The sequence below is a fragment of the Chenopodium quinoa genome, unplaced genomic scaffold, assembly GCF_001683475.1.
Source record: "Chenopodium quinoa cultivar QQ74 unplaced genomic scaffold, ASM168347v1, whole genome shotgun sequence".
NCBI classification, from domain to species: domain Eukaryota; kingdom Viridiplantae; phylum Streptophyta; class Magnoliopsida; order Caryophyllales; family Amaranthaceae; genus Chenopodium; species Chenopodium quinoa.
This window is the reverse complement of record NW_018744858.1, coordinates 156,564-182,625: the sequence shown is the minus strand read 5'-3', so window position 1 is coordinate 182,625 and position 26,062 is coordinate 156,564. Positions and strand designations below refer to the sequence as shown.

At 34.1% G+C, this 26,062-nt stretch overlaps 1 long non-coding RNA gene and 1 pseudogene across 1 annotated transcript; one reads left to right on the top strand and one right to left on the bottom strand.

Annotated features, from left to right (window-relative positions):
* The first annotated feature begins 1,435 nt into the window (after positions 1-1,435).
* On the top strand, positions 1,436-4,519 carry LOC110704743. The gene is made up of 2 exons (XR_002507994.1): positions 1,436-1,864; positions 3,786-4,519. It is a non-coding gene; the product is annotated as an uncharacterized LOC110704743 (long non-coding RNA).
* Positions 2,900-26,062, bottom strand: part of LOC110704742 — a 29,533-nt pseudogene continuing 6,370 nt past the window's right edge.

Below are 26,062 nucleotides of genomic sequence, written 5' to 3'. Positions count from 1 at the left end.
TTAACCATAGTTACTTATTAGTCTTAAAAGTGGCTTATAATGGTTCATAATGTTATAATTAATTAAGTTACAGTATTATATGGCTAATTTAGATAATTTAAAAAGTTTTTGACCACCAAAGATAATTAGCAAAACTTGTTGGCTACCAATGAGAATTTCCCTAAAAGTTAATGCAAACGATAAATCAGTACGAGTATAAAAGTTAGCACCCTCCATTTAGGCCTTAATGGAGGCCATGTTCATAAAAAGAGATCTTAGATGGCTTGATGAAAAACTGTCACTAGTTGTACAAAGGTTTCTTAAGAATAAAGTAATGGTCATAATTCTACGACTCGTTTCGGAAATTTAAGATATAATACTAAATAAAATAAGAGATAACGATTTCAGATATTGGTACAACCTAGTATTATCAAGATCTTACAAATCATATGATTTTATTTTTATTTTTATTTTTATTTTTTATATATATCTATGGGGTAGTAGGATAATCTTTGACACAAACTTTAGAGTAGGAACTGTGTCAATTCATCTACATACTCTAGATGGGTAGCACCATATTTTGTGAAACAATATAGAGCTTGGGATTATGAAATGGTTCATAGCATTGTATCATTTTTTGATAATAATATTACATTCTTTTGGAAACTCATAGAGTTCCAAAGATAGGCTTTTAGAATTTCTAAAGAAACTAGAAACAAAGGAAGAATTGATAAGTCCAAGTGCAATGTGCAAACATTGAAGTAGTTGAAGGAAGTCTCCGCATTACTTAATAATCATGCTTAAAAATGTTCATCGAATGGTGAAAGATCCAATCTGTGTCCAGCAAAAACAAGTAAGGGATCCTACCGAAGCAAAAGCATATGGATTATTCTATATTGCTCAATGTCTCACTCAATTCTAGTAATAAATTAAGAATCCCTAGTCATAATTCATGTAGGAAATACAACCATAGTTGTTTCAGATTGATTAAAATTTCATTTAGAAGGAGTAGCCATTAGTGAATTAATCCTTAATTATTATGAGAAGTTGAAGCTGGAAAGTTTTTATCCTTAGAAGGGAAAATACACCTGTTTGAAATCTTTGTAACATGGGATGAGTCATATGTGCAGCCAAATGTGTCCAATTTCTGCATAGAAGAGGGAATCCTGAAAAACCCCATGTATATTCACTCTGAAGAAAGCAAGGATAGCGAAGATGGCCTACAAGAGATGATGATGGATAAGATAATGGAAGACTAAGCCAAACAAAAAACAGAAAGAGCATGTTATAATACTATAGCCATGTTTTAAAAATTATTACCGTTAATTGTAAAAGTATCTTTGTAAAAGGAGTGGCTTATAGCCGTTGCTGAGTCATAAGACACTATAGAGTGTCAAAGGTGTGTGAATCCTTTTGCTATATAAAGGATTGTAGGAAACAAAGGAGAGGAAAGGTTGAAGAGAGTTTCATAGAGTCTTTCATAAATCATAGAAAGTCCTCTAGAAAAAATCCTCATCTTAAGAGAAAGATTGGTTCTACATCTTTCTTAAAGTAGAGAAAAAGTTCTAGTTCTTGTCATGTCCGTTTAAGCTTTTAGTTAGAGTGTTGTAATATATGAGTGTTGTAATCTTTTTAAATTAAATAAAAGTTTCTTCTGAAGGAAATGTTATCCTCTCGAATCTTATATCTCAAATGAGCTATCTATCTATTTAAGAGTTCCATCATAAACACAATATAGATTGATTGATTGATTAGAGACTACGATCTAAAGTAGGAAACGAATTAGACAAGTGTTGTACCTGATCTAAGGAAGACAAGGTTGGGATTAGCTATCTTGGTAAAGCAGGAAGCTAAGAACGCAGGTTCCATTGTTGACTAAGTTCAGGTATTAGTCAAAACTCCCTAACAGTTAATATTGCGAAGCATGGTAGGCTATTAAACTTGAATGTTAATTTATTCTGATATATGAGTAGTAGAGCAGAGATAACTAGTACCATTACAAGTTATTAATAAAAAAAATAAGTGAACATTAGTTGATTCTAATATCATTTTAACTAGTGTTATAAAAAAGGGTCCGTTGGTAAAAAAAAAAGAATATCAACGAAGGATTTGTCATTATCTAAAAGAATACCAACAAGGCGCTGGTATCATAAAGAATACCAACAATATTATTAACGATACCAACCTAGAGCTGTTAGTATTGTCGGTTATTAGAGTCCTCAAGGACAAGCGTTATTAGAGATTGAGAGATTCTCTTAACGGAGGTAATATTATTTACAATTTGTCTCCTTAAAAATAAATCAATGGGTTTAAAAACGAGTTACAAAATTATAATGCACCCTTCATAAGTGATGTCGTTCATATTGTGATGTTAATCTATCTTTTATTTAGTTTTTTATTCATAAATAAATTTCTTAAAAAAAGGCTAGAATTTAGCTAAAAAAAATTCTTAGTTTATGTGGCATCAAGGTTGATAGAAATTGTTATATACACCCGGGTGCAAAGGTATTATTTGTTCATTTTGATGATTATTGTTCATTTCATCATCAAATGAGCAACCAAATACCCTTGGGTGCACCGTGCACCCAGGTGTATATAACAATCTTTACATAGTTGGTGTAATTAATGTTATCTGTGTCACATGTGTTAGTGTGACATGATATTTGGAGAAAAATTAAAATGTCAAGTATCGTTTTGTGGTAGGCTACGAAATCAAAGTTTATATATTAGGGCTTGTTTGACATCGTTTTTTGTTTTTTGTTTTCAGTTTTCTGTTTTTTTTAAGCAAAAAAACAGGAAACAAGAAAAAGGTGTTTCCACTTTTTTGTTGTCAGTTTTCAAAATTATCATGATATTAATAAGTTTGATTATTTTTTAATTCAATATTCGACATGTATCATATAATTTTGAAAAACAAAAAACTGCAACGATGTCAAACGAACCCTTAGTGATTAAATTTATCTACAAGATGTCATTAAATATTTACAAAAGCCCCACTTATGTGTACCTTGTACAAGTAATAATGACTAGTTTATCAAATTCGAACTGATGCCTACGGTTAGACCTACACTTTCATCAATTAAAGATTTTCCTACTACTCCCTCCATCCCGTAATATAGTTCCTATTTTCCTATTTTAGAGATCCAAAACTTTGTTCCTGTTTCTATTTTTGGATAGTATGTAAAGACCATTATAAACTCACTTTTTAAACTTTATTCATTGAACTTCCTAATTTACCCTTAAATTATCCACTTGCATTGTACTTTTTTTCACTTTCTCTCTTTAACTTTGCCTATAGTTGTACTTTTCACTTTTCTCCTTAAATTATTCACTTGCCTTATACTTTTGTCTAGCTTTTGTCCACTTTAATGTACTTTTTCCACTTCTCCTCCCATTTCTTAAACACCGTGAAAAAAACACAATAGGAACTATTATGGGACGGAGGGAGTATAAATAACTCGAACAACAAAGTACTTTATTGACAGTAATATGGTTTAGCAGCTCAAGTCTAAGATCCTTAAATCACTTTATATATTATTCGACGAAATCTTGCATGATGTAATGTAATAAAGAAAAAATGACCTGATTCAGGTAATAATGCTATAACAGAGTCCCAAAGGACGAAGTGTCAAGGGCCTTCACAAATCACATATGCTTCCATATTCCAAGCTTGGTTATCTAGTGTTAAAGAAGACTCAGAAAATGGTGAATAGTTAACACAAATGAATTCATAGGCAAGATAACCATTTGTTTTATACAAAGAATGAGCCTTGCCTTAAAGAATTACTTGTCCAATGGGTTTGCAGGACTCTGGCTGTCGGACAATATATATGTGATCACCTCGTACATCAACCCTGAACACATCCTGATTCCTGTGCCAAGTCCATAATGCATGCGTAGTATTCAAGACCTGCATCAGATAATGATACAATTTGGTTTAAACTTTCGGCATTTACAGACACATACACAGTGCCACACTAATCAGAAAAGAAAAACTCACACAGAAAGTCATTTGCAAAGACAATATTCTGTCAAATGAGAAACCATGCAGCAGCTATGCATAAATAAGGATGAGTTCATCGGTACCAGGTTACATTTCAAGCCAGAAAATTCCATTCTAGTCAAAGATATTTCTTAATTGACTTGCAGACCCACCTCAAGTATTCCGTGTCCAAAGCTGCTCTCCCTGAATGCACTCCACTCAGGCTGTGTATCCCAGCAAAATTTTCCCTTTGCAGGACCTGAAGAAAAATTTAAATGGCACACTGGACCAATTTCAGGTACGTTGTCACCGGGCTTTGGGCACTTCCCTGAGTCATCAGCGTGATCAACATCAACTTTCTCGATATTCCCTCCATCTCCAACTGTTATGTAAACAGGACCACACGGATCCAATGTGTAATCATAAACACGATTCATCCGCTCCTATGCATGAACCTGAAAATACGAAATTTAGTTAGGATGTCAATAGTTAAGACTTTGTATTTTGTACTAAATTTGGTTCCTGATGTTGCTTGATGTCTTCCCAAGTTAGCCAGTACGTAAATTTGTACATCATGTTTCTTAAATTATCTATGGTTCTTGCTTTCATCTTAATCTATCAGAAGCTTACAAAATACCAGTGAAGGTAGACAGGTAGTTACCTTAAAGTAGTACAGTAGACATGACACATGTTTAAGGGAGAAAAACACGATATTTAGGTCAAACCATTAAAACAATTTCTGTGGATATTTACTGAGCCTATTATGGTACTCATGGCATCTTATTAAAGATTAAAGACACCAAAATGCTAAACTAAAGTTGTGCATAGTAGGTTCATGAGGATAAAGGAAATACATTATGGGACTGTTGGTCTTGTGAAAATAAAGAGCTTAATATGCAAACTAATTTGCATGCATCACTAATATCAAACAAGTTTCTAATTCAGACGACTTCAATATTCCTCATAAATCATCAACTATTTGTACTTTCTTACTTCTAAGAAAAGCTGCTTTGCCAACTTACATGACCTGAAAAGACAATGTCAACTTTATACTGGTATAGGAGTGCTTCCAATTCTTGTCTCATGCACTCAAATTCCTGATAGTGCGACGAATAGCTATTATACCAAGGAGAATGCCATGCAGCAACCAGCCAAGGAGTTACATCCCGGTTGACTTTTTCAAGGTCCTTCACTAGCCAAGCATACTGAGCACCTATAACGAAAGTGAGGAATATGACTGGTCAACTATCAAACCAATACCTACCACTGATAATTCAAATAAAGAGCCAAAATTTGTAGATAAAAGAGCAGTTGGACAGGCAAGGAGAATACAATTATGAAATAGCTAAAACTCACTCGTCCTATCATAATCCACATAAGCTCCCAACATAATGACATGATTACCTCCGGCATCAAAAGAGTAGTAGAAATTAGATTTCGAGCCACTTTCCTCTGAAGGAACAGCAAACCTTGTGAGATACGATTTAAATGTCACCCCAGCAGCTTGAGGCTCAATCTCGTGATTGCCTTCAATAACCATCATTGGGACTTTGGAGATTAGAGGCTCCATAAACCTAGATTCAAATTTTCAAAATCATAGTCCTTAAAACGAAAGTTCATAAAATTGTGACACTTTTTGCATATCATTCAGAAAACAAAAATCTAATAGTTGAATGCTAACAAGCATTTGATGGAAAAGTTCTGATTCTATCTTATTTAATATGGTATTGGATGGAATCTGTATCAGAAGGTGCGGTTGACAAAGTTGGGAATTAGCACATAAACTTTCAGGTTTTTTACTTGTGTAACCCATGTTTATAAAAAAACTCATTTAGGTTTCTCTCAAGGTCAAATTGTTAATTTACTTTTTTGTACTTTTCTGGAAGAAAAGTTCAGGCTGCTCTCAGACATATTATCAGTAAAATTACCAAAGATATTAGGATCAGCAAACTATGCCGGAATAATATATACACGATATGAAATGAAAACAAATTGAAAGCTATAGAAGTTTTTGCACACAATGTATAGCTTGCACAAGAATAAAATCACCATGGCCCCTGGTATCAACAATTAACATTTTCAAGAGAAAATTTTATCATCAGGCAGACCTTCCCATTAAAGCAGAAACCAAATACCAATTTATTATGGTACATTGGTACTACCAAAGTTGTCAGAATCAGGATTTCACTTTGGATAGATAAAACTGCTAACATAGTAGCATTGCTGCATTGCGACGATATTGTAAGCTTATTAAGCTTACGACCGCAATATTAGACAGCAACAAGCGCAAACCATCCGCACTGCCAACAAAAATGGTTCTACCATTATTGTGATCACGGCTGGAGATCTAAAACCATGGCTTCATGATACTGTGAGATTAATTTGCAATAAAAAAGAAATTAGAGGGGAATCTTAATATAAAATAGTAAAATGTTATTTCTTTGCAAGGCGTACAATAATATTGATTTATCACCTATCTTATTTTAGTTTGTAGCACTCTATAAAAGTTGTAATAATTTTTCATTTAAGCTAATATAAGAATGAATAACAACATAATATAATATCTTTAATTCTCTAAATCAATCTCTATCATTTTATTAAATAAAGTAGCTCTGCTTATTTCATACTCCCTCCATTTCGCATTAATCGCAACGGTAAGATTGACTCAAAGTTTAAAAAAATTATAGACTAGGCTTATAGGCTTATAATATAAAATATTGTTAGTAAGAGATAGACATAATAATAATAAAAAAAAAAGTAGTGTAGGTAGGGTTGGTAAGAAAGAGAAATAATAAAATATTTGTGAAAGTGGAGTTAGTGGGAGAGAGAAATTATAAAATAATAGTGGGTCCTTTTCAAATATAGAAGTGTTGCTATTAATATGAAACGGATGTTAAAAGAAACTGTTGCGATTAATATAAAATAGATGGAGTATATACATATTTTTATATATCTTTTATATTTCCGATCCTTATACCCATTATACTTCCGCTGTCTCCAACAAATTTGGTATCATAGTCGGAATAGTTGTATCATGGCTTCCGGTACATCAACACCATTTTTCTCTTATTCCCAACCAACTCTTCCTATTTTTGATGGAGAACATTATGACTATTGGAGTAGTCAAATGCAAACATTCTTTATATCTCAAGATCTATGGGAGCTTGTGGAAGGAGGCTATGAAGACCTTCCAGAAAATCCAAATGAAGGACAACAAAAACTACACAAGAAAAACAAGAAAAAAGATGCACTTGCATTACGATATATTCATGCAGCCGTGAATAAAACTATATTTCGCCGCTTATATGGATTGAAAAAATCCAAAGAAGCTTGGGATACATTAAAACAAGGATTTCTAGGAAATGAAAAGTTGTTGCTGTCAGATTACAAAATCTATAGAGAGATTTTGATAACCTGGAAATGCAAAAGACAGAAAATATCCAAGTTTATTTTTCACAAGCCATAGAGATAGTTAATCAAATAAGAAGTCTCGGTGATACATTAGAAGAAAAAAGAGTTGTTCGAAAAGTATTGAGAAGTATGACTAAAAAATATAATTCTGCCACATTTATCATAGAAGAGTCTAAGGACTTGTCAACTCTCACAATACACGAGTTAATGGGATCTTTGGAATCACATGAGCAAACATTGAAAAGAAATGCAAATACCGATCAACTTGTTAATTAAGCATTTCAATCCCTAACTTAACATATCAAACAAACAATATCAAGGAAAGTCGGAGAAAAGAAGGGGAAACCAAAGAAGACACCAATATGGTAGAGGTCGTGGTACCCAAAATTTTAGCCGTGGCGGAGGACAAAGCCGAGGAAAAGGTTGCGGACAATATCAAAATCATTAACAATGGTCAAATAATTCTTGTCGAATTTATGGTAAGTCTAACCATCAATCATCTGTATGTTATTTTAGATGTAAGAGATGTCGTAATTCGAGTCATTCTCAAAAGGATTGTTGGCATAAAAATGGAAATAATACAAATGAAGCGAATTTCACCGCAAATGCTGAAGGTGAACAATTATTCCTTACATGCATGGATGCACAAAATAAGCCTGACAATTTATGGTTTTTAGATAGTGGTTGTAGCAACTACATGACAGGAAATAAGGATATGTTTATCAAGTTAGATATGGGTGTAGCATTGTAGTAAATCAAGTCAGCTTAGGTGATGAGAAAAAGGTAAACGTAGAAGGAAGAGGAGTCATTGCTGTTAATAACAAATCAAATGACACAAAATACATACATGATGTTCTTTATGCGCCTAATTTGACACATAATCTCCTAAGTGTGGACAACTTGTTCAATGAGGATATTCAGCAAATTTAGACAATGGGGAATGCATTGTTATGGACCAAAAATCTGATACTATATTGGCAAAAGTACAAATGGCTGATAATAAAAAATTTCCTCTTCATATGCCACAAAATAAGCTGGCATTGCAAACAAATGTTATGGATGAATCTTATCTATGACACTTACGCTATGGACACTTGAACTAAAAAGGATTACAACTATTGAAACAAAAAAACATGGTTGTGGGATTACCACACATTGATAGAAATATTCAAGTTTGTGATGTATATATGGAAAAATGCATCGTCTTCCATTCCTAAAGACTTCATGAAGAGCCAAAGCTTCTCTTGAATTAGTACATGCATATATATTTGGCCCCACGAGAAATCCTTCTCTACAGAATAAGAGGTATTTTCTATTATTTGTCGATGATTATACCCGTATGATGTGGATATATTTTATCAATTAAAAGTCAAATGCTTTCAATGTATTTTTCCAATTTAAAGCATTAGTTGAAAGACAAAGTGGATATATTAAGAACTGATAGAGGGGGTGAATTTATATATAACCCTTTTATGGAGCATTGTAGAAATGAAGGAATAAAAAGACAATTAACAGTCTCAAGAAAGAATCGCACAATTGTAGAAATCCATGAAGCATGATGGAAGAAAAGGCTCTTCCTAAAACATTAGGGGCCGAAACTGTAAATACTGCTATTTACATACTCAACCGTTCTCCAACTAAAGTAGTTCATAACAAGACTCCTTATGAAGTTTGGAATGGTAGAAAACCGGTTGTTAGTCATTTAAAAGTTTTAAGATGTATTGCATATGCCTTAAATAAAGATCAAGGTAAAGACAAGATCGATCCTAAAGGGAGAAAATATCTTTTTATGGGATATAATGATGAATCAAAAGGCTACCGTCTCTTAGACCCAAAATCTAAGAAGCTAATAGTCTTCAGAGACGTTATATTTGAAGAATCGGCAAAATGGAAATGGGATGATGAAAGAGTTCATTTTCTGTGCAAAAAGAAGCTATAACTTCTCGTGTCCCAGCTCCAACAACAATAAATGATGTAGTATACAGTCCGCAAAGATCTCCTAATGTTGTGCCAAATACACAAACACAAGAAACCTCATCTTCTCCGAAATTGAATCAACCAGGAAGAATTCGAAAGAGGCCTTCTTATTTGGATGATTATGAGTGCTATTTATCTAAAGCAAATGACATGGAAACATTTGCTTTATTTGCAAGTGAGCCTTCTAGCTACAAAGAAGCATTAACGGATGATGTTTAGATAAAGCAATGGATGAAGAAATAGCTATGATTGAGAAAAACAAGACATGGGAGCTTGTTGATTACCCTGAAGGTAAAGAAATTATCGGTCTAAAATGGGTTTATAAAACAAAACTAGACCAAGACGGAAATATTCAGAAACACAAAGCAAGGCTTGTTGTCAAAGGATATGCTCAAAAACCTGGAGTTGATTTCAATGAGACATTTGCTCCAGTAGCTCGTATTGAAACCATTAGGACAGTATTAGACATAGTCGCACACAAAGAATTATATGTGTATCAGCTTCATGTGAAATCCGCATTTCTGAATGGTGTGTTAGAAGAAGTGTATGTGGAACAACCACAAGGATATGAAATTCAAGGCAAAGAAGAAAAAGTTTATCGTTTACGTAAAGCATTCTCTGGACTTAAACAAGCTCCAAGAGCATGGAATAGTAGAATTGACAAATATTTTATGAATAGTGGATTAAAAAAGAGTCCCAAGTGAACCATCACTTTACATCAAAGGAAACAATGATGGACATTTTCTCATTGTTTGTCTTTACGTTGATGATCTTATCTACACTGGAAATGATATGAAACTCATTAATGATTTCAAAGAGTCTATGATGCAAGAGTTTGAAATGACAAACTTAGGACTCATGAAATACTTTCTTGGAATTCAAGTAACGCAAACCAAGGGAGAAATTTTCTTTAGTCAAGAAAAATATACAATGGATCTCTTCAAGAAATTTCATATGGAGAATTGCAAACCTGTGAATACTCCTATGGCATTGAATGAAAAATTAAGCAAGATGATGGAGCTAAAAAGGTCGATGCTAATGTATATAGAAGTTTGGTAGGCTCTTTACTATACTTAACTCATACAAAACCTGACATAGCTCAAGCATTGAATATGGTATCAAGAATTATGAATAATCCTAGCAAACTACATTTTGCTGATACCAAGAAAATAGGCATAAGATACAAAACTGAAGAGAATAATAAATTAATTGGATATACAGATAGTGATTGGGCTGGTTCTGTAGATGATCATAAGAGTACATCAGCTTACATATTCTGTTTAGGCACTAAAATAATATCATGGAACTCAAGGAAACAACAAACTGTAGCATTGTGAAAGCGGCATGTGAAGCAGTTTGGTTAAGAAGAATTTTAAGGGATTTGAATATTATTCAAGAAAGTCTAACAACAATATTTTGCGACTATATGTAAGCAATTGCAATGACAAAGAATCCCGTGTTCCACGCTAGAAGCAATCACATTGATATTCGACATCATTTTATACGTGATTTAGTCAGTGAAGGAGAAATAAAGCTTAAGTTTATCAATACTGTTGATCAACCAGCAGATATGCTTACTAAAGCAATAACTTCAGAAAAGTTTGAGAAATTCAAGATGTTATTAAAAATTGCAAATTAAGAGGGGGAATTTGTGAGATTAATTTGCAATAAAAAAGAAATTAAAGAGGAATCTTAAAATAAAATAGTAAAAGGTTATTTCTTTGTAATGCGTACAATAATATTGATCTATCACCTTTCTTATTTTAGTTTGTAACACTCTATAAAAGTTGTAATAATTTTACATTTAAGGTAATATAAGAATGAATAACAACATACTATAACATCTTTAATTCTCTTAATCGATCTCTATCATTTTATTAAATAAAGTAGGTGCTGCAGCAGCTCTGCTTATTTCATATGTATATATATTTTTATATATCTCTTATATTTTCGATCCTTATACCCTTTATACTTCCGCTGTCTCCAACAGATACTACGCATTCGCTAAAATTTGATAATACTATTGTATAATAGTAATGGGTCTAATAACTGATCATATTAGAAGTTTGCTAAAAAGTAATCCTGTAACTCTATGTATCAAGCACTATTACAAAACTTTCACAGAATTTTATACTTAGTTTTCTTGGATTAATGTGAAAGTTTGTGACGGTAAAAATTCTAACACATTTACAGTCTTATAAAACAAATTACAAAACAATAACTTGTTAGAACAATTTTATCAATAAAGTTGTCATTTTAGGATCGAAACGTTAGATCATAGAATTATAAAATTGTATTAATACCCTGAAACTTCAAATGACAGCCAGTGATTATAAGATTCTAATTAGAATCAGATCATCCAGATAATATTAGGATTGTAGTATTGTAAGATTCTAATATTCTAATTGCAATTCTAACAAACATGGATAGTACAAAATGACTCATCTTAAAGTTGACATTATACTTGGATGAACACAAATGGTGATCCACAACCAATTGTGCATAACATTTGCATGTTGGATCACATTTTGTTCATATATCCAGCCACGTTGACAAGGTAAAGAGCAAGGTATCCATCCTATACCTAGGTGTAACATTACACCCTCTCACATTCTCCTCCCTATGTGCTAGAGGCTAGAGCACATAAGCTTATAATGAGAAGAATATGAGAGGGTGTAAAATTACACCTGGGAATATGATGAAAATTGCTAGTAAAGAGCTATGTTAATCGGAGATGGCTAAAATCGCAGAGTGCCCATGTCGACACGACACACGGGATCCGTGTCCGACCCTTCACTGTGCACTCGAACACTTCCATTAAAAGTGGAGAGGAAGAAAGAGGAGAAGCATGAAAGAAAAACACATCTTGTTCGAAGACTATCATTGATATAGACCATATAGAGAAGATGAAGAGAAGAAGACTGTCATTTATTAGGAGAATTTACCGAGGAAAGATTTAAAATAAATAAAAGAATAGGGGTGGATGTAATGAAAAATTCAAAATATTTGTAATATATAATTTATTAATATAATATTAAGTGACGTGTTGACGTGTTCCCGTACCTTTGTCCAAATATCAAACCGAGTCCCCATGTCCTAAAATATCAAACACTTGGACATGTGTCCGTGTCCAACACCCGTTCGCGAGTCCATGTTGGTGAGAATAACCTTTATTTAGCATGCTAAAAATATGAAAGGTTGAAGATTAAAGAACATTAATTTAGTTTTACTAAATTAAATTAATGGTTATGCATTTGCTAAATAATAGGTGGGTAGCATTATTTATGTAAACCTATAAATTAATGTTTTGTTTTTCATTTCTAATTATCCCAAAACAAAAAAAGAAAAATCTTACAGAGAAAAGCTTTGAAAGAATTTTTAGAGAAAAATTCTTGGGTGTAATAGGGGGGTGTTTAGGTTGTGTATTTTATAAGTATTAAACACTTGTTTTTATTACTTTCAATAAAAGTTTTGCAGCATAATCCAAATACTTGTTAATTTATTTATGTTATTTATATTATCTGTCTTATTCTCACTAATCTAATTCTAAAGGAAATTAGCATATTCTGTCGATATTTAGAGAGAAAGGATATCGTTAGAAACGATCTTAAGAAGTTAGATTTGAGTGGGACAATGGTTGCAGATTTCGATGGTGCAGCTTTCGGGTTTTGAAAGATGCAGATCGAAGACTATTTATACGAGAAAAAGCTTTATGAACCTCTCTCGAAAACAAAGCTAGAGGGTATGAAAGATGAAGATTGGAATCTTCTTGATAGACAAGCACTCGAAGTTATTCGGTTAACGTTATCACGCAATGTTGCTTTTAATATAGCAAAAGAAAAAACCACAGTAGGTCTTATGAAAGCTCTCTTTAGTAGGTATGAGAAGCCATCGACCTCTAATAAAGTTCATTTAATGAGGCGTTATTCAATTTGCGGATGACAGACGGCGGGTCAGTAGCTCTAACATCTTAATAAACTCAATTCAATCACAACCCAATTGAAGTTCGAGCATTGATATTTTTGTCTTCATTGCCAGATAGATAGCTGGAATGCTACAGTCACAGCTGTGAGTAGCTCCACACGAAGCAATAAGTTGAAATTTGACGATGTTCGTGACTTGGTTCTAGAGTCGGGTGAATCATCAACCTCTTCAGTTTTACATACAAAGTCAAGAAGAAGAAATTCAACCAAAAGAAACGAACGTGGATGATAAAGCTATCAAGGTAAATCTAGAGATAGAAGATCAAAATCAAGGAATCTCAATAATTCCCAAAACTCGAAGTCTATCGAGTGTTGGAATTGTGGGAAGATAGGACATTACAAAAATCATTGCAGCAATCCACCAAAAAACTATGAAGCAAAGGCAAAGGCAAATGTTACTTCTACCGTAGAAGGAGATGATCCGTGGATATGCTCTTTAGAGAGCAAGGAAGAATCTTAGGTGTTAAATTCTGGAGCATCATTTCACACTACTTTGAAGAAAGAATTCTTTGAGAAGTATTCCCTGACATACATGGAAATGTATACCTTGGAGATGACAAACCTTGTGATATTGTTGGTAAAGGTGTAGCTGAAGAATGTTAGGCAGATTCACGACCTAAGAAAGAACTTGGTTTCAGTTGTGCAGTTGGCCACCAAAAGCTACACTACAAACTTCCAAGATGACAATTGGAAGATTTCAAAGAGAGCAATGACAATTGCTCATGGTAAAAAGAGCGGTACTCTTTACATAACAGCAGGAGCGTGTTGTTCAATTTCAGTTGCAGTAGGAAATAAAAATTCCAAATTGTGGCACCAAAGACTTAGCCACATGAGTGAGAAAGGGATGAAACTAATGCATTTTAAAGGGAAATTCCCTGGTCTGAATCAGTTGATATAGATATGTGTGAAGAATGCATACTTGGAAAGCAGAAGAGGGTAATCTTTCAAACTAGTGATAAAACCCCAAAGAAGGAAAAATTGGAGCTTGTTCACTCCGATGTGGGGACCAACAACTACTTCATCCATCATGGAAAATACTACTTTGTCACTTTTATTGATGATAACTCCCGGAAGGTATGGGTTTACTTCCTAAAACAAAAATCCGAAGTGTTTGAAGCTTTCAAGCGGTGGAAAGCTGTGGTGGAAAATGAAACTGAAGATTAAAACGTTCAAAACCGACAATGGTGGTGAATATGAAGATACCACATTCAAGAAGTTTTGCTATGAGCATGGAATCAAGATGGAGATAACAATATCGGGTACACCGCAACATATGAACCGAACGTTGACAGAAAGAGCTAGAAGCATTCGTATACAGTCAGGTTCACCAAAGTTGTTAACACAACAACTTACTTCATCAACTAAGGACCATCGACTCCATTAGATTACAAAATACCAGAGGAGGTATGGACCGCAAAAGTGATAAATTTGTTTCACTTAAAGGTGTTTGGTTGTGTAGCATATGTGCATATTAGTGATCAAGGCAAGAATAACCTTGATCCTAAATCAAAGAAATGTACTTTCATTGGCTATGGCGGGGATGAGTTTGGATACCCCATCTGGGATGATGGAAATAAAAAGGTGATTTGTACTAGAGATGTGATTTTCAATGAAAAGAGTCATGTACAAGGATAGACACAAAATTTTAAGCTAGTGACTCAATGCAAAGTGGGCCGATGTTTGTAGATGAAGATTATGTCCAAATAGTACGGTGAAAGACTCGACTATAAGAGAATCTCAACAAGAAGAATTTGTTGGACAAATCAGTATGCCACAATCTAACATGCCACAAATAGCTAGTCAAGCACCACCGGCAAGTATCGAGAAGGACTATTGGTCCAAACGTACCAAACAGAAAATACATGAATTATCAATTATTGACTGATGAAGGAGAACCTGAATGCTACAATAAAGCATGTGAGACCAGTGACGCTAGCAAGTGGGAGCTTGCAATGAACAATAAGATGAAATCTTTAATTTCAAACAAGACATGGGAATTAACCGAGTTACCCATGGGTAAAAAGGCACTTCACACAAATGAGTATATCGAGTGAAAAAGGAGCACGATGGTTCTAAGAGATACAAAGCTCAATTAGTAGTTAAAGGATTCCAACAAAAATAAGGAGTCGACTACAATGAGATTTTTGCTTTTGTTGTGAAACTTAATACCATTAGACCAATGTTAAGTATTGTTGCCATTGAAAATCTTTATGTTGAGCATTTAGATGTGAAAACTGCATTCCTTCATGGAGATTTAGATGAGGAGATATACATGCATCAACCAGAAGGTTTTCTAGAAAATGCAAAAGACAATATGGTGTGCAAAGTTAAGAAAAGTTTGTATGGCCTAAAACAAGCCCCGAGACTGGTACAAAAAGTTTGATAACTTTATGCATAGGGAACATTTCCCAAAGTGCAATGCTGACCTACATCAAGAGATATTAATCCAGTTATATCATTCTACTACTTTATGTCGATGATATGTTAGTAGCAAGTTCAAATATGGATGATATTATAAGGTTACAAGAGCAAATCAAAGGAGTTTGACATGAAGGACTTGGGTCCAGCAAAGAAGATTCTTGGAATGCAAATTACAAGGGATAATCATAAAGGTACTTTGCAATTATCTCAATCAGAATACATCAAACATGTTTTATAGAGATTTAATATGATGATGCAAAGCCAGTTAATACACCCTTAGCAAGTCACTTTCGATTTTCCAATGATCAGTCTCCTCACATGGAGGAAGATAGAGATTATATGGCTAAGGTTCCTTATGCCTCAGCCATTGGAAGTTTAATGTACGTAATGGTTTGTACAAGACCAAATATTGGACATGCAGCAGGAGTTGTTAGCAGGTTTATGTCAAATCTAGGAAAAGTTTATTAGGAAGCAGTGAAGTGGACTTTGAGGTATCTACGAGTACTATAGAGAAGTGTATCTACGAGTACTGAGAGAAGTGTTTGTACTATGGTAAGGTGAATTAAAAATACAAGGTTATGTCGATGCAAACATTGGAGGTGAAGTGGATCGCCATAAAAGCACCACAGGTTGTGTAACTTAAGTATATTGATGTCTTTTGATGTGCTTATAAGTATTTCACATGTTTATGTCGTTCGGTGTTGTGTAGTTGAATGACATAGTATAATTATCTAATGTACTTGATAAGTTACAAGTTGTGTAACTTAAGTATATTGATGTACTAGATAAGTTACAAGTTGTGTAACTTAACATATGTGTGTTATGTAACTTAACATATGTGTATTAAAAGTTATGTCTTAGAAACATATCTATTAATAGAGTATTAAAAGTTATGTCCTAGAAACATATCTTTTAATAGGATATTAAAAGTTTAGTCTTAAAGATATTTCTCTTGAAAAACGTACGTTCGAATATGTTTAATTTTGTATAAATAGAGAATGCCACATTTGTGAAATATATGTCATGGAAAGTATGTCATCCTCTTGCTTCTCTCTTATACGTTATTCTCCAGTTTTCTTGTAAGAGATTTGTGATAAACAGAAAACACAAACCATTGTTAGACTAGCCTTATAAGAACAATCAAGCCTAGTTGGTCTTCTTTGTATCTCAATAGTATTATCGTGTTAACTCCGTTGTTCCACGTGGGGTCGGTAAATTACTATTAGGAATGCAGCATTCAGTTATGTGCCTAGAAGAACATATCCGGTTCACCCCACGTTAATTTTCAAACAATCTAATAATAATTTATACCTTTGGATATGGGTTCTTCGGTGAAGGAGATGGCTACCAATTTTCAAAAACTTTGAGGGTGTGGAGTATCGTCGATTGCAAAAGAAAATTCACATCCTATAGACTACTTTGAATGTTTTTTATGTTCTTAGCACCCCCATGCCACCACTTCCGACGGAAGGAGAGGAGGAACCTTTGGAGAGTACTTGTGGAAGGACCATGTGGGAAAATGATGACTACATTTGCCGTGGACATATTTTGAATGCAATGACGGACACCTTGTTTGATATCTATCAAAATGTGGAAAGTGCAAAGGAACTTTGGGATACTCTTGAATCAAAGTACTTGGCGAAGATGCTTCAAGTAAGTAAGAAATTTCTTGTTAGTAGTTTTAATAACTATAAAAAGGTTGATAATAGGCCAGTTATGTAGCAATTCCATGAGGTTCAACGAATCTTTGGCCAAATTAGACTGCATAACATGATTATGGATGAAGCTATTGCGGTTGCATCCATAATTGACAAATTACCCTTATCTTGGAAAGAGACTAGAAATTCCTTAAAGCACCAAAAGGAGGATATGTCTCTTGAACAAATGGGTGCTCATCTTCGTATTGAAGAGGGTATTTGATTGCAAGACGGATATAAGTTGACCAAAGAAATGGTACTCCGGCTTCCACCATTAATATGATGGAAGAAGGACAAGAAAGTGGGAATAAAAAAAAGTCTAACAAGCGCTCTTTGAAGTCTACCAAAAAATCAAATAACAAGGAAAAAAAAGGTAAATCCGGAACTTGTTGGGTGTGTGGCGGTCCTCACTTTAAAAGGGATTGCCCCTCTTGGAAAAAGAAGAAGGCAAGTAGACAAGGTCAACAATATGTTGACGAAGTTCAACGCAATGTTTAACATGAGTCTAAAAATTTAGAAATGAATTTAGTGGCTATGATTTCTGAAATCAATGTTGTAGATTCGGGAGCATCTAGACATGCGTGCAAAAGCCGGCATTTCTTCAAGACTTGTCAAAAAGTAGAAGATGGGCCAATTTTGTACATAGGGAATGATTCTACGATTAAGGCTAAAGGCATAGGTCAAGTAGAATTGTTGTTAACATCCAGGAAAACTTTAACTCTTAATAATGTTGTGTTTGTTCCGAAAGTTAGGAAAAATTTAATGTCTGGAGGACTCTTGGTTAAGTATGGTTTTAAAATGGTTTTTGAAGCCGATAAATTTATTTTATCTAAAGGGGGTACATTTGTAGGACAAGGATATTATTGTAATGGAATGTTCAAATTAAGTATTGATAATTAAGTTGTAGATTCTATCTATATGATTAATGTTTCTTCTCTATGGCACAATCGTTTATGTCATGTTGATTATCGTCGTTTGTATGACATGTCTAAAATTGGTTTAATACCTCAATTTGATTTTAGCATAGAAAAGCGTAAGACATGCATGTTGAACAAAATTACAAGAAATCCTTTTCCAAGTGTTGAAAGGCATTCTACATTGCTTGAATTGGTGCATAGTGATTTATGTAATTTTCATAGCACGCCTTCTTTAGGAAATAAGAAGTATGTTGTAACTTTTATTGATGATTTTTCAAGGTTTTGTTACTTATACTTATTATCCTCTAAAGATGAAGCTCTAGATAAGTTTAAGGTCTTTAAAATCGAAGTTGAATTGCAAACTAATGAAAAAGTTAAGAAACTTCGAACAGATAGGGGTGGGGAATATTTTGATCCAAGCTATTTTCAATCCATAGGTGTAATTCTTGAAATAACCGTGCCTTAATCACCACAACAAAAGATGGTTAATTCCATGATTTCTACTTCGGGTCTTAGTGACGGATTTTGGGGTGAAGCTATGTTGAGAGCTTGCTATATTTTAAATAGAGTTCCCAATAAAAGGGACAAAGTTACCCCTTATGAACTTTGGCACAAAAAGAAACCTACTCTCAATTACTTTAAGGTATGGGGATGTATGGCAATTGTAAGATTGCCGGAACCCAAAAGAAAATCATTGGGTGAAAAGAGAATTGATTGCATTTTTATAGGCTATGCGGAACATAGCAAAGCCTATAGGTTTTATGTCATTGAACCGAATGACTTTGTCTCGATTCACACGGTGATAAAGTCAAGGGATGCGAGTTTTGATGAAACTCGATTTTTATCAATTCCAAGGCCAAAGGAATGAGACTACATTGCCAGAAGTTAAGAAAAGTAAGAGAATAGAAAAGAAAAATCTTTTGGACCCGATTTTCAACTTTATTTAGTTGAAGGGTCAAGGGAGTCAATAGAGACTCAAACACTATATTGCTATAGTTTAGAAGAGGATCCTAAAACCTTTAATGAGGCTATAAAGTCTCATGATGCGGCATTTTGGAAAGAAGTTATCCAAGATGAAATGGATTCGATTATGGGAAATAATACTTGGGTTTTGTCAGATTTACCACCCGGTTGCACTCCTTTAGGTTGTAAATGGATTTTCAAAAGGAAAGTAAGGATTGATGGAATTGTTGAAAAGTACAAGGCCCAATTAGTGGTCCAAGGGTACAAGCAAATTCACGGTATTGATTATTTTGATACATATGTTTTGGTGGCAAGAATAACCACCATAAGGTTCTCACGACTATTCATGACCTTGTAATTCAGCAATTGGATGTAAACGGCATTCTTTAATGGTGAATTGGAGGAGAAAGTGTACATGAAACAACTAGAGGACTTCGTTGTCAATGGACAAGAAACCAAAGTGTGTAAGTTGATTAGATCTTTGTATGGGCTAAAACAGGCACCTAAGCAATGTCATTAAATGTTTGATGATGTTGTCTTTGGCAAATGGCTTTAAGATAAATCAGTCGGATAAGTGTGTATATAGTAAATTTGCTAATGATGGCAAAGGTGTTATGATTTGTTTATATGTTAATGGCATGCTTATATTTGGGACTGATTTGGATCAAGTTGAAAAGACCAAAAAATTTCTTTCGTCTAATTTTTCCATGAAGGGTATGGGAGAAGCGGAATGTATCCTTGGTATTAGGATAAAGAGAGGGAATGGCTCACTAATTTTACCATGATCTCATCATACTGAGAAAGTGATTAAAAAGTTTAATGAGTGGGATAGTTCTCTCATGTCTACTCTACTGGACCCAATTGTTTCTTTGGTTCCAAATGGAGGAGGTCCGGTTTCATAATTGGACTATGTTAGGTTGATTGGATGCTTGATGTATGCTATGACTAGCACTCGACCCAGATATAGCATTCGCCATAGGCAAGCTAAGTAGGTATACTTGTAATCCAAGTATGAGTCATTGGCAAGGTCTAAGGCATGTTCTAAGTTATTTGAGGAAAACCATGGATTATGGTTTGGTTTACAAAGGAGATCCTTCGGTTTTAGAAGGGTTTACGGATGCTAGTTGGATCACTAATAAAGAGGATTATTCTTCTACTAGTGGTTAGGTGTCTCTTCTTGGAGGAGGTACTATTTCATGAACATCTAAGAAGCAAACATGTATTACGGACTCAACAATGGCTCCCAATTCATAGCAGTGGCTTCGGCATGTAAAGAAGCAGAATGGCTAAGGAATTTGATGAGTGAAGTGGACTTGTGGCGTAAGCCCTTATCACCAATTTCAATACATTGTGATAGTGCTTCTACTATATCAAAAGCATATAGCCATGTTTACAACGGAAAATCACGTCACATAGGAGTGCGCCATAGCTATGTGCGTGAGATGATAAAGGATGGTATCGTTACCATTGATTTTGTTGGATCTCATCTTAATTTGGCGAATCCATTTATAAAACCGTTGTCAATAGAGATTATGAATAAAACTTCATTTGGGATGGGTCTTAAGCCTATTGATAAGTCATGAGTGGAGGAAAACTCAACTTGATGTCTAGTACAACACTAGATCTTGAGTTCAATGAGGATACTTCTTCATTTGTGGTTTGGAGCATTTATTTTAAATCCCAAGGTTAGTGCTCGGTTATCTACAATGTAAGAGGTTAAATCAATTTTCTTAATAGATCTTTGAAATGTTGCTCATATTGTATGAGCATGTGATAAAAGATCTATCTAAATGAGTATGAAGTTGGGTCTCTTAACCAAGTTTCGGGCTTAGCTTGGAGTAATCATAGTTTAGATATGGACACAAGACCTTTAATGGTGTTAAAGGAACAATGTATTTTGTAGATAATTTGTGTGTATGACATCTTCAATTTTTCATTGTGGTTGTATGATTCAAAGCTTAGTCTATCATTACAATCCAAATTGTTGTTAAGTATGTTATGCTAAGCAAAAATTCAATCATCGACATTTTTGTAATGCACAAGTTTGAGTCTTTATCATGTTAAGCAAGGTATAAGTTTTAAGCATTTATTATATAAATGGAAGAGTATTGTTGGAACATTTATGTAATACATGTGCTTATAAGTATTTCACATGCTTATGTCGTATAGTGTTATGTAGTTAAAAAAAACATAGCATAATTATCTAATGTACTTGATATGTTACAAGTTGTGTAACTTAAGTATATTGATGTCTTTTAATGTTAAACATTTGTGTGTTAAAAGTTATGTCTTAGAAACATATCTTTTAATAGGGTATTAAAAGTTATATCCTAGAAACATATCTTTTAATAGGATATTAAATGTTTAGTGTTAAAACATTTCTCTTGAAAAACGTATGTTCAGGTATGTTTAATTCTATATAAATAGAGAATGCCATATTTGTGAAATGTATGTCATGGAAAGTATGTCATCCTCTTGCTTCTTTCTTATAAGTTATTCTCGAGTTTTCTTGTAAGAGATTTGTGATAAACAGAAAAACACAAACCATTGTTAGACTAGCCTTGTAAGAACAATCAAGCCTAGTTGGTCTTCTTTGTATCTGAATAGCATTACCGTGTTAACTCCGTTGTTCCAAGTGGGTCAGTAAATTACTATTAGGAAAGCGGCATTTAGTTACGTGTCTAGAAGAACATATCCGACCCCACGTTACTTTTCTAACAGGATATACAACGGTTAGTTGGATGTCGCAATTACAGAAGATTGTTTCTCTATCCACTACAGAGGTTGAATATGTAGCTAGTAAAGAGATGATATGGCTTCAAGGTTTGTTAACTGAGTTGGGAATCAAGCATGAGAGTAATGTATTGTATAATGATAGTCAAAGTGCAATACACTTGGCAAAGAATTCAGCATTTTATTCTAGAACTAAGCATATCAGACTTCAATAACATTTCATAAGATCTCTATTAGAAGATGAAGTGTAAAAACCGAAGAAAATTAAAGGAACTGAGAATTCGGCCGATATGTTAACAAAGACCACCCACTATTGACAAACTGAAATTGTGTTGAACTTTAGTTGGCCTACACGAGTAACATACGAGAAAGTTTGTACTGCATGGAATAAAGTGTGAAGACAAATTAAAAATGATCTTCAAGTGGGAGATTGTTGAGATTAATCTTTATATAGCATGCTAAAAATATGAAAGGCTGAAGATTAAGGAGCATTAATTAAGTTTTACTAAATTAAATTAATCGTTATGCATTTGCTAAATAATAGGTAGGTAGCATTGTTTCTGTAAACCTATAAATTAATGTAGAATTTTTAGAGAAAAATTCTTTGGTGTAATTGGGGTGAGTTTGGATTGTGTATTTTATAAGTGTTAAACACTTGTTTTTATCATTTTCAGTAAAAGTTTTGCAGCATAGTTATACATACAAATACTTGTTAATTTATTTATGTTATTTATATTATTTGTCTTATTCTCACTAATCTAATTCTAAAGGAAATTTGCATAATGTTTCCTAACACATGTAACATAGGTAAAGAGTAATTTTAGTTTGTAGTATTAAAAAACCAAGAAAAATTTGATAGGAATAAGCCAACCTTTGCGTGGTTAGCTTAAAATAAGCAAACTTTTTTATTAACTCAAAATAAGTTGACCTTTAAAGGATATTTTCTTTAAATAGGTCAAATGACCTACAATCTACTAAACAGGTCATGTTTTCATTAAAAATAATTTATTAAATTTTAAACATTTAACTATAATTATCCATTTATAGTTATTAAATAAACAAATTTTTAAAAAAATAAACAAATTTAAAAAAAAAAAAAAAAAAAAATCCCAGGCCACTCCACGACCACTGCAAGCCCCACCTTAGCGGGAGGTCCAGCGGCCGGCCTACCCCCTCCCTCCCTCGGCGCCGGCGACCTTCATCTTCCCTTTCCCCCACGCACGACAGGAAAACCTTATCCCTGCCCGAGGGTTTTCGACAATGGTGGATGGTGAGGCCCCGCACATCTGCTGAATGCCTGAAATAGTGAAACCCTTTTCCCTACTTTCCATCGACACCGAAAATTCCACTTCACTCCCCACAAACCCGGGAAATCTGACTGAAACAGGCTGATGGGGTTGCGAAACGGTGGGAAGGGGGAGGGTTATGCCGGGAATGGGGGCAGTTGAATTGGGGAAGGGGGGCTAATCAGGTTCTCAGGGAAGGGGGAGGGATGAACAGGAAAGTCGGGTTGGGGGAATTTGGAATTGGGAATTGGGGAAGGGGTGGGGTCGCCGGTTCCGACACCGGCACCGGGGGAAGGAAGTAGTCGCCGGCCGCCGGCTGCTGGCCGGGGGGAGGGCTGGTAATGGGTGAGTGGAGGTAGCTAAGATTTTTTTAATATTTTATTTATTTATTATAATTATTTAATTGTTAATTGAAAAAAGTTTTTTTTATTAATTAATCAAAAAATATATATTAACTAATTATTTCAAAAAAGGACCAACTGTATAATGACATGTGTCATACTTTACCTTAACAACTAGTTTTTTTTTATTCTTGGCTTATTTTTGACAAATTTTCCAAAAATATCAATATATGTCTCTGATAATTGCATAAAGCTCAAAAAATTTATAAAACTAATACATGCTGCTTGTTTTTGGAAAAAGCACAAGAAATTAATGAGTTAGGTGGTTGGAGTAATTTGGTTGCAGGAAACCACTACATCAAAAGAAGGTTAATTTAATAAAAATGAGAGAACCTTCTAGAATTGAACTTAGAAAAATCTAGTGCATAAAAATAATATACCAAGACCTAAGGGAATTGTCATCATTTGACTTGCCTGACTAACAAGAAAGATTGGCCATGGCTGATAGGTTGATGAAGCAGCTATCAGGTACATAAAAATGATTTCACCTAGCCTTAAGGGAATTTTTTTTGGCATCATTTGGCATGCTTTACATGGAAGATTGAGTATGGCGGGTAGCTTGCGCATGCCTTACTTTCCTATCAGAGCAAGAATAAAGTGACCAGTGGTTTAGTTTACATTCTTCTCCAGAAAAAAATATTGTGTTGAGCATATGTATGGGAATAGATGTTCCGCAATTTCTCAGCTAATAGAGTAATAGGTAGTAAATAGTAAGTGTACCTCTTTTTTATTTAGAAGCTTGAGCCAACAGTAATATTGCTCGTGAGACAGTCATAGGAGCTATATATTTAAAGTGTAAATGTTTGCCAAAGTCTCTAATGATCTAGTATATGATATGCTTGTGGATTTCCAGACTATTACCAGAGTGATACTGCTCACATGTAATTTCTACAATCTATAGTATACAGCACCAAGAATTCTGGGAAAATGAGAATATGATCCTTAGTTATCTAACTGGAATCAATCCTCTGTATATTCCTCTAAAAAGGATAGTCATGGTTATCATGGGTACAATTTTCTCAAAGCCTTCAGTACTTACGATGTAATTTACGAAACATAGTAAAAATATAAAATAAAAAGAACTCCAGTGCTTTTTTAAAGTTATAATTTTTTTAAAAAAAAAAGCTTTCAATAGTCAATTTGTCAAGGTGGAACAACAATATAAGGTGTTGCCAAGAAACAAAAGAGAACAAAGAAAAAGAATTACCTTCCCCAACCATCCCACCTTGGTTGATATGACTCTCTAATGGGTGCATCAGGGAATGCACAGGAAAAGCATGAAGCTCCTTCCCCGCCTGTTGTACGATACTGATTTGCATAAGCCAAGTCGCCAACCATCAGTACAAGTGACGGATTATTCTCAGTAACATGATCAATAGTTGTTGTAGAATTATGAGTCAGACCCAAATCTCCAATGACAGCAATACGTCGAGGATAAGCATTAGGTCCAGGTGAAGGAAGAGTTTTGAAGGTATGCTCTTCACTCATTGCAGGGATGGAACTAGTCCCACACTTGTAATAATATCTTGTTCCAGGTTCAAGACCTACGACATACAGAAATACAGCAAGCTTACACTTCCAGATCTAATTTATTTGCCTCACAGGAGTAATTTATAAGACAAAAGAAGATGAATAAAACTAGAAAGTCATTGCCACATTGAGAGTATTTGGAGGATTACCAAAATAACAATTAAGTGAAGTACCCTTCAAAAAAATAAGTGATGAAGTCTTGCTTTAATAAAATTGTTTATAAGCTAGTAAGAAATTAAGGTAGAAGATCCCTATGCTTAAATTGGTGGAATGTGAGATCCCATCCATAAAATGTTTTCATACTTCCACATGAAGAGCCCAAAGGGTACAAGTTTGATCTTTTTAAACACAACATTGATATGATGTATGACAATATCTGAAAATGCCAAGACTCGGCCTTTTAATTTTTGGAGTAGTCATAGTTGAGGTGTAAAAGGCATACACTAGAAAGTAAAAAGTAGTAAGAATCACTTATCATTTAACACTTCATTGGATATAATGATCCATATAAGGATCGCAGGCCCTATTCGATGATTACAAGTTTACAACAATGTAGCATGGAACCCTTGCAATAACATGCATAAAACAAGCAAGGAACTTTGGCCAAATAACATGCACAAAATAAGCATGGATCATTGGTCACTGGTCAAATAGCTTTGTAAAAGTTTCCAAAGGGTGGTATCTAATACAAAATGCTTGACCAAATCATGGCTGCATCATTTCCCTCTATAAGCCTACACAAACCAAGAGAAATGACTGAAAAAAAGGTGGCGATGAAAATA